Raw genomic sequence first — 17,739 nt, 5'->3', positions numbered from 1 at the left:
ATATACATATATAAAACATATGTAATTTTCAGAAAAACACACATTCACTGGATGATGTCATCAGTGATGTCATTTGAGATGTCATCAGTGATTCTGTGAAAGATCTAGTGAGGGTGGTGGATTCTGTCCCAGGGTTCTCCGAAATTGTATCAAGTCATGAGTTACACATGGTAGTATTTGGAGGTGAGTCTGTTTTAAACAATGTTGAGCTTGTTAACTTATCTCTCACATTGGCGTCTTTTTGGCCTTTGCCCACCACCTTGTCTTTCCTGCTTAATTGTAAGGTAGAAACAATGGACGGCAGAAGAGTGTTCCAACAGTGGACCTTGTGGTCCAATCGGCCTAGTCTCCCTTCCCTATGAGAGGTTGTCTATTGCAGTCAATGATGGGGCCCAAAGACTTCCCTGGGCTCACCACCCATCCAGTAAGCTCCACTGTGGACTAGCAACAGGCATTTAGGACCCCATGTCAGCTCTGCAAGCAGCAGGTCTCCCAATAAAGGCCCAGGGTCTCCACACTCCCAGGCAAGACTGTGACCAGAAGCTAGAACCCTCCGCTTTACCAGTTCTGTCTCTGGAGGCCAACATGATTGTAAGCTCTTTGTGGCAGATAAAGCATCCTCCAAAGCCTCCCCGAAACTCCAAGGGGGCAGCCTAGCTCCGCTACTGAGGGGCCCTAAACCCAAAATCTTACCTCCTCCAGCTTTCTTGGCTCCAGGACCCAGAGGCCTTATCTCTGCTTAGACACATCGCATCCCATGTGGAGGGGGTGCAGGTCAGGCCCCCGATGATTTGGAATTTTGGGTGTACGTGTGTTGCAGAAGATCATCAAGCAAAGTAAGTTTTTTTTTATGTTTAATGTAATTCTTTATGTGCCTCACCACTTTTAAAACGTAGCAGCTGCCCCTGCTATCTCTTTTATTAATGCTACCCTACTTGAATTTGCATTTGCACTACATGGCGTTTCAAATTAGAACTGGGGCAGAGAATATAAATGACACAAAGGTTGATGCTAAATACAGCACAATGTGTACTAATATAGAGTCAATGTCACAATAAATGATAAAGAGATGCTCCAAATTGGCAATACTATATTTAACTACAGTGGTGTGATGGGGTAGTGGACTGATCTATCCACACAGGAATCTGTGTTTGACTTTTTGGTAACATTTTCGAGTGCCAATGGATTCACTCAGTATTTCCTCCTTCTGAGATCCATAAATGGAAACCATTGAGTAGGATAACAATACATATCTGTTAATCAGTGTCAAGATGTCCAAGGAGTGAACATGTACAGTTGTTATTTAACTCATGCAGTGAAGAATAATGGCCTAGGAAAATGGAAGTTCCTCCATCTGGATTTAATTAATCTCCAAAAAACGAATGTATGTTCTTATCCCGCAGTCCTTTTTCCCGCAGTGAATCACAATGCGGTCGTAACAACGGCCGCGTTGTGATTCCGCATACCATTACTCCGCAAGTCGGAACAACGACTTGCAGAGGGGGGGCGCTGGATGTTGGAATAGTATAATTTACTATTCCAACTCCAGTCTGTGCGGACAATATGGAAGGTGTTGGATTTTAAATCCAACACCTCCCCCCTCTCCGCAAGTCGTTGTTCCGACTTGCGGAGTAATGGTATGCGGAATCACAACGCGGTCGTTGTAACGACCGCGTTGTGATTTCCTACGGGGAAAAAGATTTTGTGGTAAATGTTGTTTACCCCAAAAAACAAGTGTTGAATAAAATATTTCCAATAAGACAACAAATATATATATATATATATATATACACATGCGCGCAATAACAAATCGAGACAAAACATACCCCGTGGCGCGCCACTTTGAAACACACCATAACAGTGATAGGGACCTTTTGACATTCTTTTGTTTGGATAGAGTGGAGAGGAAAGAAAGGGGAGGGGACCGAGTAAAAACTCTGAGAGTGCTGGAATCAAAATACATCATAGACCTCCAGACGAAGGCCCCCATGGGACTCAACAACGATGAAGAACTTTGGGTTCACTTACAGTGAAGTTTTCTTAAGGGAATGATTAGTAAACATATTAAATGAATATATGGGAGAATCAATAGAGTTGGTTCACTTCGTTCCCTTAATGTTCGCAAGACCGCATTATGGTATTCCATGAATTTTTAGAAATTAAATCTTCATTTGATTTGGTCAACACATGACAAGGCCCATACAGGGCAGGATACATAATAAGGGTATAGATAATAATATCTATGACGTATATATGTTTAAAAATGTACAGTTGAAACAACGATGAAATCAGCTATGTTTGCGGTATTGAATGTAATTAGAACTGTCCATAGGATAAGGTTACTGCAAAAATTAGCCCAAAAAAAGATGCCATATCATATTTATATATTATGTGCAATTTCTTTACCCTTTGAAATTTGTTTTTACACACTAAAGACGCTTGCACTTTATTTATACTCGATTGTTTTTTATGAGATATGTCCTAAAGGAAACATGTTATAAGATGGCCGTCATTGAGGCGAACGAAAAAAGCGAAGTCCATTTTTCATGCCTACTAGGACTCGGTGAGGCTTCATGGTTTAAAATGGTCGATTTGTACACACATATCTAACACTGACGAAGCCAGGCGGCGAAACGCGTTTGTTAGAGGGGTAGGGGGGTCTGTAATAAACCACTGTGGAAATGGAGACTTTGTGTGCTTTCCGTATCCAATACCATAAATGATGTTGGAGTTTTTGGCATATATATACTATATATATATATATATATATATATATATATATATATATATATATATATTCACTGAAAAAACCATAGGTTTCACACATGTTATAGTTAGCGGAAATTTTACTGATAAAAAACCAGTGAAATTCCCCCGTTATAGTTAGTGTAGGCAACTATAACTCACGCGACCGCAATCCTCTGCTGATGCTAATACTGTATTTAGACACTTATTTGCCCATGTCTTCTTCCATACATTTTTAGCTATACATATATTTCAAATATTTTTTTTTCATAAGGACACATATGTCATCAGCAGAAGATTGCGGTCGCGTGAGTTATAGTTGCCTACACTAACTATAACGGGGGAATTTCACTGGTTTTTTATCAGTAAAATTTCCGCTAACTATAACATGTGTGAAACCTATGGTTTTTTCAGTGAATTTGCAAGGTTTTTTAAATGCTAATTCCTAACTATAACGTGTGTGAAACCTATGGTTTTTTCAGTGAATTTGTACGTTTTTTTAAATGCTAAGTTACTTTACGCCATTCGTGGCGTGCGCGCCCACTTAACGCAGTTCGTTCCGTGCGCGCACGGTGCGCTTCGCGCACCGTGCGCGCACAGTAAGCACGCGGTGCGCTTCGCGCACCGCGCGCCCACTTTACGCAGTTAGTGCCGTGCACGCACGGTGGGCACGCGGTGCGCTACGCGCACCGCGTGCCCACGTTACGCTAGATGGGCCATGTACGCAAGATGCGCTTTGCGCACATGGAGGACATATGATGCACTTCGTTTTGAAAGGTAATATTTTAATTTTTCGTAATTTTTATAAGCCATGCACAAATGGTGCCCTTCGGACATCATTTGCACACGGGGTGGAGAGAGTGTTGTTAATTTTTTCTTTTATTATTTTTGTTTAAAATATTGTGGTTTTTCACACCTCAAATAAGCCCTGCACATTGGGTGGACTGCGTCCACCAAAAGCACAGGGGGTGGGGAGAGTGTGGATAGTGTTTTTTTTTTTTACATTTTTTACCGTACGCGTACGGTAAGCGTAATCGGCGAAATTAGCGAAAAAATAAAAATTGCATTTTTGGCCTTGGGGGGTCTTTGGGGACTCCCTCAACATGGCTATGTGTGTGGGAGCTGTCTAAACAGCCCCTTTATATGTTTATTGGTTTTATTTAACAACATAGCTCTCAGTGCGAGAGAGAAAATGGCGGCCGCCGCTTCCTGGTTTCGGCTGTTTCGAATGTTTACTAAGATCTAAGAGCCAATCAGAATCGCGCTCGCGCACGCCACCGTACGCGTACGGTAAGCTTACGGTAAGCGTACAGTAAGCTGGCTCAGATATATATATTGATTTAAAGGCTATTTTCTCAGAATCTACTGAACAGATTTACACCAAACCTACAAAAGGCACTTCCTTGACCTGAGGACTACCTCTCTGCCAAATTTCTAGTAATTCTGTTCAGCCGTTCGGGCTGTAGCCCTGTCTAAAGGTCCTATGGAAAAATGCATGGGAAAAACACGTTTTGGGACCCCCCTTTTATCTCAGCCCCCGCTTGACGAATCCCCCCGAGACTTTCAGGGTAGGAGCGGAGCGTAGCGCCCCACCTATTTTGAGAAATTCGCGAGGATTCGTCGACCGGCGCCAAAGTTATTCAAAATAGAATGTTGCGGATTTCCTATGGAAAAGGGGTCCTAACTATAACTACCTACTGGCGACCGCCAGTAGGTAATATATATATATATATATATGTATTCCCAGAATTCAGTTGTTCATTTGAGCAGGCAAGTGCACATAATGGAAATAAAAGAGGGAATGTTAAGTAGCCACACAGTTGCTGCCTGTTTCTTTCCGGTCCATGAGGAAGGGCTACGGCTTGAAACGCGTCGGACCTTAACAGTGGTGAATGGTTCCTTCTATAAACAGCAGCGGATTGTTGAAGCAATAACTTACCTGGGTGTGCCAGCCTTTGGGGTAACTCTTTTTTGAAAACATACTAGTGGCTCACCCAGCCACGGCTCGGCACCACTACGATATCTATGTGGGTCTGCCTCTGTGTTGATCAGGCGTGAGGCGGAACAGGAGGTGCTCTTGTAATATGCCAATTCGCTGCGAAGGACATTTCTATACCCAGCATAATTACGAAGGAATTCAGCAACATGTGACCTATTTTGGTTTGATTGTACTACTATTCCCAGAATTCAGTTGTTCATTTGAGCAGGCAAGTGCACATAATGGAAATAAAAGAGGGAATGTTAAGTAGCCACACAGTTGCTGCCTGTTTCTTTCCGGTCCATGAGGAAGGGCTACGGCTTGAAACGCGTCGGACCTTAACAGTGGTGAATGGTTCCTTCTATAAACAGCAGCGGATTGTTGAAGCAATAACTTACCTGGGTGTGCCAGCCTTTGGGGTAACTCTTTTTTGAAAACATACTAGTGGCTCACCCGGCCACGGCTCGGCACCACTACGATATCTATGTGGGTCTGCCTCTGTGTTGATCAGGCGTGAGGCGGAACAGGAGGTGCTCTTGTAATATGCCAATTCGCTGCGAAGGACATTTCTATACCCAGCATAATTACGAAGGATTTCAGCAACATGTGACCTATTTTGGTTTGATTGTACTACTATTCCCAGAATTCAGTTGTTCATTTGAGCAGGCAAGTGCACATAATGGAAATAAAAGAGGGAATGTTAAGTAGCCACACAGTTGCTGCCTGTTTCTTTCCGGTCCATGAGGAAGGGCTACGGCTTGAAACGCGTCGGACCTTAACAGTGGTGAATGGTTCCTTCTATAAACAGCAGCGGATTGTTGAAGCAATAACTTACCTGGGTGTGCCAGCCTTTGGGGTAACTCTTTTTTGAAAACACATATATATATATATATATATATATATATATATATATATATATATATATATATATATATATATATATATATATTATCTACTGGCGGTCGCCAGTAGATAGTTATAGTTACAACCTATTTTCCATAGGAAATCTCAAAATTCTATTTTGAATATCTTTGGCGCCGGTTGACGAATCCTCGTGAAATTTTCAAAACTAATGGGGCGCTCCGTTCAGCTCCTACCCTGAAAGTCTCGGGGTGATTCGTGTAGCGGGGGCTGGGAAAAAAGGGGGGTCCCAAAACGCGTTTTCCCCATGCATTTTTCCATAGGACCTTTAGACACAGCTACAGCCCGAATGGCTGAACAGAATTACTTGAAATTTGGCAGAGAGGTAGCCATAAGGTCAAGGAAGTACCTTTTGCAGGTCTGGTGTAAATCTGTTTAGTATTTCCTAGGAAAATAGCATTTAAAAGCATATATATATGTGGGCGGAGTCTAACCACACATCTCATCCTGAGATCTGATCGGCTGTCAGCACTTCATCCAAGAAGCGTTGGCAGCCATCTTGGGACCAATATACATGATAGCACCTCATTAAAAAGCATTGCAGTTAATAGAAGGTTTTAAGACTTTAGTTACATTATAAATCATTTGTTGATGGTACCATACTCATTTTAGGAATTGTGGTATGTTCTAAGGTGATTTCACCATGTGAAAAAGCCTTCTGCTGGGATATCATGATTGAGAGAAAAATATTTTTTCATGCTTTTACCACAGAGGTTTGGAAGGTGATCTGTAAGCTAAACTGAGAGCTTATTTTCTGTAAATTCACATTATCTTTCTCAGTCATGTGAGAATGAAGTCTGACATTCTCAGTAAAACATGTACATCCAACAAGGGCAGAGACTGTCAGTTGATTCCTTTGTGTTCTACTGCAGCTTCCCAGAGTGTTCCAAAGAACTACTAGAGCGCTAACAGTCCTACTTATGATAAACGTATGGCACACCTGAAGCCATCTTGCTTGGATTAAAGTGGTAACTCTTAAAACATTTAATATAAAAAGGAACAAAATGAGGGGGTTCATTTTTCCATAAAAAGTATGATTAGTGCTGCAGAAAGAAAAACTAGGGCACATTTTGAGTGACTTCTCAAATCCTCTTCTATTTCATTAAAAAATTCTGACATGCAGACTGAAACGGGCACTTTCAATACCAGCAGCAGTTTTCCCTGGTGAGCAGTAGCTTTACTACAGTGATCTAATGAGCAAAAAGAGTGCTAACATTCTGAATTTATGTCAAATGTGTGACACATCTGAATGCCTTCTTGATGGAATCAAAGTAAAAAACTGAAAGTATTTCCTACTGAGGAGACTGCAGTAAATGAGGAAATTAGGAAACTTCATAACAAATAAGTCTCCCAAGATGGCCACCAGAGAAAAAAGAGCCCAAATGTAGCCCAAATATCACCCAGATGTAGCCCAAGTATAGCCCAATGACAGAATGTCCCAGAATGGTCTTAAAAACAACTAGAGCGCTTACTGTCTTCATTATGACAAAAGTATGGCACACCTGAAGACATCTTGATTGGAAGAAACTGGTAACACTTAAAACATTTAATTTAAAAAGGAACACAATGAGGGGGTTCATTTTGCCATAGAGATTATGATTAATGCTGAAGAAAGAAAATGAGGGCACATTTTGAGTGACTTCTCAAATCCTCTTCTATTTCATTAAAACATTCTGACATGCAGACTGAAACATGCACCTTTAATACCAGGAGCAGACTTCCATGGTGAACAGTAGTTTTACTACAGTGATCTAATGAGCAACTAGAGTGCTAACATTCAGAATTTATGGCAAATGTGTGACATATCTGAATACCTTCATGATGGAATCAAAGTAAAAACCTGAAAGCATTTCCTACTGAGGAGACTGCAGTACATGAGGAAATTAGGAAACTTCATAACAAATAAATCTCCCAAGATGGCCAACGGAGACAAGAGAGCCCAAATTTAGCCCAAAATCACCCAGATGTAGCCCAAATATAGCCCAATGACAGAAGTGTGCAAAACACTTATTATTTTGTGTTTTTGCAGTGTTATATAGTGCAGACTTGTCAGGTATTGGAGTGCTTTACATGAGCATTGGTTACATCACACAAGAACAAATTCATTTTGGTTGTAGACATGGGGAGACTAAGTGATTTGACCAGAATCACAGAATGTCGAGCTGAAGCAGAAACTTCAACCTGGTTCCCCAGTTTCAAAGTCTGCAGTTCTGGAAGTAACACCACATCCTCTCCCCTAAGTGCAACATTTAATCAAGTGGTCAACTGGATAAAAAAACATAAAGATAACAAATAATTTAAAAGTGCTTTGTCGCTATTTGAAAACTCAGAAAATATGTCCTTATTTTAGTCTTTTAGAGCACTAACCATAATTTTGATGCCAATAAGACCCTCTCATATATGTAATTTCTAAAGGAAATGCTCTAGGTATTACAGTTTTGATTACATCAAGATGATGTCAGGCGTTCCACACTTTTGTAATAAATATAGAATGTTAGCAATCTAGTTGTTCATTAGGATACTGTTGAGAGGCAGAGGCCAGGGGCACGGACTCTGAAAATTGAAGGCAGGTAGGAGGGTGCAAAGGCAACAATTTAACCACACTGAGCAGGCAGTAAGGGCCGTGGAAGCACAACAGACTATGGAGGGCAGTGGAAAGGGGGGCAGGGGCAACAAACCAACAATACAGGACTTGCAAGAGAGGCTGTGGCAATGTAATAGACCATTGTGGGCAGAAGGAAGAGGCAATGGTAGCACAACCATACATGCCAACAGACCCGATTCAGCCAGGAAACGTCCAATGTTTTTAAGCTCAAATGGGCTTTATTTGATCTGTCTCCTGTCTACAATATCCTCTTTTTCAATGTAACTCAAAGGGGAAAATCAATACCCCAGTTTTTTTTCAAAATCTCCCTCTTACCAAGTTCAAAATGTTCGCAAGTATGGCACATTGGATCATGGAAGGAAATGGGATAGGGACATGGACTTGGATAACAGAGGACAGGAGGGACATGGAGAGGTGCACCAAACTGACCCTGCAGGGCAGGTATCAGGGTTTGCAGCAGCACAATACACCACACAGGGCATGCAGGACGGGAGTGCAGCACAACAATCCATAGAAAGCAAGAGGGAGGGGACAGGGCCATGCACATGGACAACAGAGGGGCAAGAGGCAATGGTAGCTAGCTGACCATAATGGACAGACAGGAGAGAAAGCTGCAGCATAACAGACCATAAAGGGCAGGAGGGACGGATCAGGGGCATTACAATGGAACAGACAAGCCAGGAGGGAGGGAGTAGGGGTCTGCACATGTAAACAGAGGGCTGGGGGCAAGGGGGCAGGGCAGGAGCAGCAAGATAGCCATGGAGGTCAGGCAGGATGGGCACTAGAAGCAAGACACACCATGAAGAGCAACAGTGAGACTGTGATGGCATACAGACAGACCATGGAGGGAAGGTGGGAGGGGGTCAGGGGCAGCTAACTGACCACACAGGGAAGGTGGGAGTGGCCATGGCAGCACAGAAGACCATGCATGGCAAGTGGGAGGGTTAGTGGCAGCACAATGGCTATGATGGGCAAGAAGGAGGGTGCAGGGGCATGCACAAAGGACGATGGAGGATAGAAGGGAGGGTCAGGACCTGTGCACAGACAAGAATGTTCAGGGGAAGGGGCCTCACAACAGACCACATGGGGCAGGCAGGAGGAGCAGTTGCAGCACAACAGACCAGGGAGGGCAGAAGGGTGTGGCAGTACAATGGACCATGTAGGACAGGAGGAAGAGGATAGGGGCATGGTATGTGGACAGGCAGGGTGGAGGTGGCAGGGACAGGTTACAGTCATCTGACAATGCTAGGCAGGTGGGAGGGGAGTGGCAGCTCAACAGAACACTCAGAGTAGATAGGAGTGGCAGGTCCATGGGACATGGTGGACTAAAAAGGATGGAGCAGGGGCATGCACAAAGACATCGGAGGGCAGGGGGAAGGAGAATAGGGGCAGCAAGCTAAGCACAGAGTTTAAGCAGGAGGTCAATGATGGGGCATAGAATTGGGCAATAGAGGGCAGGAGGAGTGGACTGGTACATCATACTAAATTGAGGGCAGTGGCAGCACATCAGACCATGCATGGCAGGAGGGAGGAGGCTAGTCCATGGATTCACACAACAGAGGATAGGGAGGAGGGGGATGGGGCAGCAAGCTAACTGTTCAGAGAAGGCGGGTATTAGGAACTTTATTGTTTTTAAAACATTGTGTCTGTGCGAACTACTTAAATTATGAACAAGTATAATCTCACTTTTATTCAGGAAGAAGAGGACATTTGTGACTGTGACTCCGGGCTCACTTGGCAGAAACACCCCCTGACCCTCCACCCCCTATCGCAAAATGCAATGCCCGTGAAAAGGGTAGGTGAACACAGTGTTATATAGAACATAGTCCTGAGAGCACGATTGAAAATGAAAACTAGATATAGTGTATGGTATAAACTATGCACCAAAAAGTGTGATATAAGATGAACCGGGCGTGAAATATAATATGAAATACATTGTGCGCAATGACAGATTCATTGGAGAGCGCGAGATAGCACAGGCACTAGCGCGTGCTATGCGATATGCGCCTTGGAGTATAATATGCACAGGGCAGTGTTGTGTAACCTAACTAGTCTCTAAAGTTGTAATATAAAATATGTGCTGGGGAGTGTAACGTTGCATATGCACTGTGACAAAGATATGGATCCCAGATTGTAATATGTATGGCATAGCACTGTGCGTTATAACATAGGCATCGAGGAAGGCACGTTAGATGGGGCAATATAACCCGTGCGAAGACAAGTGTGGCATGACATATTCACGGGGTGGTGTTACAGTGCACATTGGCTAGAGAGTGTCATAGCATATGCACTAGCTAGTGGAATACAACACAGAGGTGTGTGGCACTCGGCAGGCAATGGTGGGTGTAACACAGCATTGGGTTCTGTCAGGAGCGCGCTGTGACTCTCAAGTGATGTTCGTCCCCTTTCCAGAGAGTAAAATAAAAAGTATTACACATCCGGCAGTGGATGTGTGTTTTATTAACCGTGAGGGGGGTTTATTGCATAGTTTTGGTCGAATTTTTGTCGAATCCCCTTTGAATGGCTTGGTGTGCATGTGTATTAAATGTGCCTGTCAATAGCTACCCATGTTTGTATAAATAAACAACAAGGGTGTCTACCGGGATTAGGCATGGTAGGGCATCAGACATGTCAGAGCTTCACTAGTGGTGTAAATACATTCCACGTGGATTCATTGCATGCATAGTCGCCTTTTAATGAATATCACGCAAATCGTCATGGTGATAGGTACGTACGGTTTGTCCAGCATGTCCTAGGTGTGTCTATAAATATATATTTTTTAAAAATAATAAAAAGCAGTGGCCGGCCCTGGGGATTGGGGTCAAAAACATATAATTAGGAGACAGGCCCTGGGGGATGGGGTCATCAGGGCCAATAAATTAGAATAAGAAGGGGAACCACACAGCCCCCCTTCTTAAAAAATTAAAATAAATAAAAGACTGGCATCGTGCCGGAGGCCATGCCCCCTCCGTGCAGCACTCTGCAAACGCGCCCCCAACAGGCATCTCCAGTATGCGCCAGGGAGCTGCGCTGCAGACAGGTGTTCTGAGGCCAAGCCCCTTTTTACACCTCTCTGCAACGCAGCTCTGTGGCACTTAATGGAGGTACCTAGTGGTCTAGTTTGACCCTAGGGACCCTTAGGATTCAAGGGGACTTAATCTCTCAACTTAGAACAGCCACAGGGCGCGTTTACACAGTGGTGAAGGGAGGGGACGGGGCCTGAGGTGACGTGTGCAAACACACACTATGGCACGTTTTAAATTGGGGATATAATTTCCCTTCAATACTGAGGGCCCCTGGGGGCTAACTAGCCCACCAAGTGCTTCCAGTAAGCGCCACTGAGCTGCATTGCAGAGAGGTAGTCCAGGCCGTGCCACTTTTTACACCTCACTGCAACGCAGCTCTGTGGCACTTACTGGAGGTACCTAGTGGGCTAGTTGGACCCTAGGGACCCTCAGGATTCAAATGAACTTAATCTCCCAACTAAAAACGGACACAGTGCGTGTTTACACCGTGGTGAAGGGAGGGGACGGGGCCTGAGTTAACGTGTGCAAAAACGCCCTGTGGCCTGTTTTAAGAGGTAGTTTTAATCCCCATGCCCTATTATATACTAGGGGCTTACAGAGGAGGTCATGCTAATCACAGGGGGACCCCAACGCATAATGTTCCCTAGTGTATGTAGGTGTTTTCACTGTATTCTAAGTGTCTTTTAACATAGCACTGGCTCTAGGACTGGTTAGTCAGACTCAGTTACCACCAGTATCCGTCTGAAAAAGTTGAGGGTACAGGATGATTTTGCAACAAGGCTTCTTTCTGCTCTTCTTTTTGTTCTTTCTGCACGTTATCCTTCTTCCTGCACTTATCTTCGTATTTGAGGACTTCTGTTGCTTCTTTCTGCACTTCTTTTGTTTCTTTCTGTGCATTTTTTCTTCTTTCTTCACATGTCCTATCTCTGTAGGCATAGTTAGAAATTAGCATTTAAAAAATCTTTGAAATTCACAGAAAAAACCATAGGTTTCAGGCATGTTATAGTTAGGAATTAGCATTTAAAAACCTTAGAAATTCACTGAAAAAACCATAGGTTTCAGGGGTGTTATAGTTAGCTGGACTTTTCACTTGTACAAAACTGAAATTCCCCCGTTATATTTAGTTCAGCTAACTATAACTCGCACGCCCGCAATGCACTGCTGATGACGTCACATATTACATCACTCATGACATGGTCAGTGACATCACTCATGACATCACTGATGACATCTCAAATGACATCACTGATGACATCACTGATGACATCATCCTTGTGATAGAGTGGCAGACCTCCTCTCACCCTAATATAACCTTTGATACACACATTCAAAAATAGAGACTAAAATTTTCAAAACAATGAACATACCAATACCAGTTACAACAACCTCTTCAGTAATTCTAAGATCCACATACACATCCACTCATTCACCAACAGTCCTATACAGTCACTCATACATGTACTCACTCATCATATGTACTCATACACCTATACATCCTGTTACACAATGCCACTCATCCATAGAGTTACTCACACACATAGTCACTCATGCTAATAAAGAATCAAACATACATTTACTTGCATATACAGTTATACACACACCACCACACTTACTTCAACGGAAACTTACACATACTTAGTCTTTTAAACAATCACTTATAGAAACACATACTTATTCATACAGGAACTCTTTTAATCTCTCACTCTCACATATACTCACATATATACACCAATAGTCACATATACTAGTTTAAAACATATGTAGTTACTCATAAAGACACTATTGAGACAGTCATTCACTCACTAACACACCCATACACACACTCATCCACCCATACAGTCCTGCACACATTCTGTGTTCAACACATACAAACAGTGAGTCACTTATTCATGCACCTATGCACTACGTAATACCCCCCACCGAACCATGCAGACACTCAGACTGATACTCAAAAAAACAACTAATAACCTAGAAGACACCCATGTAGCTACTCACCAACCCATGCAGCCACTTATACACAAAGTGAGAGACTGATACAGATATTTACATATTTAAACATTACTCACTAAGCCATGTATTCACTATGATACACTTAATCAGTCAGTTACACAATCAATTTTTCAAAAACAAATCATCCATTTAGACACTTATATACCCATTTATTCTTCCATCGACCTTGAGATATACATATATAAAACATATTTAATTTTCAGAAAAACACACATTCACTGGATGATGTCATCAGTGATGTCATTTGAGATCTCATCAGTGATGTCATGAGTGATGTCACTGACCATGCCATGAGTGATGTAATATGTGACGTCATCAGCAGTGCATTGCGGGCGCGCGAGTTATAGTTAGCTGAACTAACTATAACAGGGGAATTTCAATGGTTTTGTACAAGTGAAAAGTCCAGCTAACTATAACACCCCTGAAACCTATGGTTTTTTCAGTGAATTTATATATATATATGTATATATATATATTTATGTAATTTCCTAATTGGAAATTATGTATTATGTTTTATATGTATTATTTTTTTTAATTGTTTTATTTAATTGTATTTGTGAGAATTTGTTTCTGATATGACATTTGTTATTTGAAATTTTCAATTTTTTGTTTATTATTTTAAATTAAATAGATAAGTGACATTTTATTATTGAATTATTTTTATAGTTAATGAAGTTAATATTATTTTATGTAATTTTATCATTTCTTCTTTTTGAAGTTATATGTTAACTTATTTTGTAAATAAATGTATTTATTTCTGTATACTCTGATCCAATATTTAACCCCTCTGAAGTCCAACACTTTCCCTACTATGGCGCTGGCTGTAATAGGAACAGCACATTTAACCCCTTCGAAGTCCAATGCTTTCCCTACGGTTGCTTAGACTGGAGTGGAAATAGTACATTTCACCTCTCTGAAATCCAACACTTCCCCTACTGTTGCTTAGACTGGAGTAAGAATAGTAAACCTAACCCCTCTGAAGTGCAATGCTTTTCCAACTGTTGCGTACACTGGAGTCGGAATAGTAAATTTCACACCTCTAAATTCCAACACTTTCCCTACTGTTATAGGAATAGTAAACCTAACCCCTCTAAAGTGCAACACTTTAGGAACTGGTGTAGGAATAATAAAACTAAGCCTTCTGAAGTTCCACACTTTCCCTACTGTTTTATAAACTGTATTTTAATTATTGTAGTATCTTTAGGAAATGTGTTTTTTGAGCTTTTAATATTTGTATATTTTTTTTTATTGCCTAAATTAATAAATATACTTTGTTATTGAATTATTTATATTTGAATGGGTTGTTTTTGTGTATCTATTTTGAAAAAATATTTATATATATATATATTAATTACCCAGTGACGGTTGCCGCAGTATATTAATTACCCTGTGACGGTCGCCACTGGCTTGTTATAGCTAGGTAGCGTTTCCATATAAAATGCGTTTTTTTTGTTGCTAAAAGCTTTGCATGCACTGGCTCGGAGAGACATTTTGTATGTGCGTATTCAAAGTGCTGCTGGCTGGCCTAGCACCTGTGTTCACACGACTGTGCACGCGTGAACCGCTAGCCTTCAGTTGCACTTTGAAAACTCGTGCGTCATAGCAATCGCGATCACTTTCGCTTTCAGAGCGATGGCGATGACGCACGCTTTCAATGCTTGTCTACTTTTCTTTGGCTTTGTGGTCCCTTTCACCAAATGCAAAGGGAGCAGTCCAGACCCATCTATGTACTGGCAGCTCAATTAGAAGAGGAAGCGCCAGGGAAGGATGGAGCTCTGGGTGAGAGGCTGCTCATATCCCTACATCGCTCCCTATTTGCCCACATTGCATATGTTGGTGCTGGCCAGCCACAGAATAATCCCTTTGTAGGCCTGCAATGTTAAATGTAGGCAGCAAAGGGAGCATTCTGAGTGGCCGACCAGCTCCCACCATTCTACTGCAAATGCTGATTATCAGAATTAATAACATTAGTTATTCTATAAGTTATTGTAAATAGGCCTCCTAATCTTTCAGTTCAGGAAACTACTTCATACAGAACATGTGATGTAAGCAGATTGTGTGTATGTCAGACACTCAAAATCCACACAAATGTGTGCAAACGGGGGTCGAAAATCAGGTCAGCACTCAGTAGTGACTTTGCTGCCATTAGCCAAACTTCAGATACTCATTTATTATTACACTCATCTGTGCACAAGGCTTCCCTGCAAAACAAGTATGTGCAGTGCAGGTCACCAATCTGTGCACGGCTTGCGTAGAGGACAAAAGAAAATAAATGAATATTGAAAATGTGTAAGTAGACAGAAGTGTCTACAAAAATGGCAGTGAATACAATGCGCACATCTTGGGTAATGAGAAACGGCGCTGTTGGTGAATACAGTGCAGCCACTTATATATACTATTAGCTACATAATTTATGCATGAGTTTGGAGACCGTGTCTGTGGATATGAAACAACTGTAAAATATGCACAGAGGCATTAACAACATATTCCGTATTTGATGGCTGTTCCTGTGATTCGGGTTGATGGGCATTAAGACGCTCTTTTTCAGTTTCAATCATGTTATGTTATGTTAAGTTAATAAAATGTATTGAGTGCACGAATACCCGTAGGTGTCTTGGCGCTGAGACTGTGGTAAGCCCATAGCAGGAGTAACATAATTCTGAAATAACCATGTTTTTAGACCCGTTCTAAAAGAGGTTAGAGCTCGCACGCTGATATCAATTCCATAATTTCGCTGTACCATAGGAAATGCTTCGGCCTCCCCAGCTGGAGGTCTAGATCCTCGGAACCATCATAAGTCTGGCGCCAATGGACCGTGACTGTCTGGCAGGATGGTACCAGGAGAAGAGATTTTTAAGAAACACTGGACTGGTGTTATTCAGGGCCTCATATGCTAAGCATAGCAATTTGAACTTGATACGATGTGCCACAGGAAGCCAATGGAGTCTCAGAATTTCCTTATCTACTGACTCATACTTAGGGATATTAAGTAGGAGTCTTGCGGCTGCATTTTGTACCATCTGTAGTTTTCTATTATATTGTTTCTGCATATTCAGGAAGAGTCCGTTGCAATAGTATAATTTTGACAGCACAAGCGCAGTCACTACCGTCTTCCTGGAGTCGATGGGGATATAAGACATTATCTTCTTCAGTTTCTTAATCAAATGATGGGAAACCGACACAATAGCATTGGTCTGCTGAGATAAGATTAGTTTGTTATCAATCAATACCCCGAGATTTTTTGCCTTTTGTACTGGTTTTGGCAATTCACCCATCACAGCCGGCCACCAAAGGCCATCCCATCTGGGTTGTTTGTAGGTTCCCAAAGATCACGACTTCGGTTTTCTCTGAGTTAAGTTTGAGACAGTGCTTGTCCATCCATCTGTTTATTTCCACCATACAGTTTTGAAACTGCAGTGTTGGAGAGGCTTGATGTTTGTATGCCGCAACCAGAATCTGGGTGTCTTCGGCATATGAAGTAAGACTGAAGCCAAAATACTGGATCAAAGGGGCCAGTTCTGATACATAGATGTTAAAAAGGGATGGACTAAGTGATGAGCCCTGTGGGACTTCACATGGAAGGACATAAGGGGTTGATTTAAACTGATCTAGGGTCACTGTTTGTCTTCTTTCCTTCAAAAAGGAGGATAGCAGGGCCAGTGCCATACCCTTAACCCCTAATGTTTCCAAATGCAATTGCAGTAAGTTATGGTCAACAGTGTCAAAAGCTGCAGACAAATTGAGGAGAATGAGGGCGGAGCACCCCCTCGGTCCATTACAGTTCTAATCTCCTCGGTGGCCTTGATCAATGCAGTTTTCGTACTGTGTTCAGTTGGAAAGCCGAATTGGGAGGAATCGAGTAAATCATTTTCTTGGGTAAAATGAGCTGTTTCTTTGTTCATGATTTTCTCCACTATCTTAGCTGGGAGTGGCAGCCTGGCTATTGGGCGATAGTTATTTGGGTTAGATGCGTCCAGATTGGGATTTTTTATCAATGGAAATATTGACGCACCCTTCCATAGAGCCGGAAAGATACCAGACGTGAACATGCTGTTAAATATTTCTGTGAGCAAAGGACTCACCTCTTTTGCTATATCTTTCAGAAATACGGGGGGACAAGGATCTAAGGGGGATCCATATTTAATTTCACTGATGTGTTTTTCCACTAATTCAGTAGATATCTGTGAAAAGCTATGAAAAATCTTTCCTTTGGGATCTAAACTCGAGAGCACCTCAGTAGTTACATGTGTGAGGGTGGCTTCAAAGGAGGCATAGGTGTCTTTAACTTTATTTCTAAAGGCATCAGCAATGTCGTTACAGAAGCGTTGATTGTTCTTAGTGGATTTTTTCTTAGGTAGGGAGGAGAGTTTCTCTACTACCCCAAATAGTGCTTTGTACGAGTTCTTGGCTCTCTCAATCTGCCTAATAAAAAAGGCCCTTTTTTCTGTAATCAG

The 17,739-nt window shown here is 42.0% G+C and overlaps 1 protein-coding gene across 5 annotated transcripts in view; it reads left to right on the top strand.

Moving 5' to 3' along the window:
• The window catches only part of KIAA1549L (KIAA1549 like), a 667,839-nt gene that overhangs the window by 424,742 nt on the left and 225,358 nt on the right, over nucleotides 1-17,739 (top strand). The gene's annotated exons all lie outside the window — the stretch shown is intronic.

This window comes from Triturus cristatus, chromosome 3_2, assembly GCF_964204655.1.
Source record: "Triturus cristatus chromosome 3_2, aTriCri1.1, whole genome shotgun sequence".
Classification (NCBI taxonomy): domain Eukaryota; kingdom Metazoa; phylum Chordata; class Amphibia; order Caudata; family Salamandridae; genus Triturus; species Triturus cristatus.
Note: the sequence above shows the minus strand (reverse complement) of the source record. Positions and strands in the feature narration are given on the sequence as shown.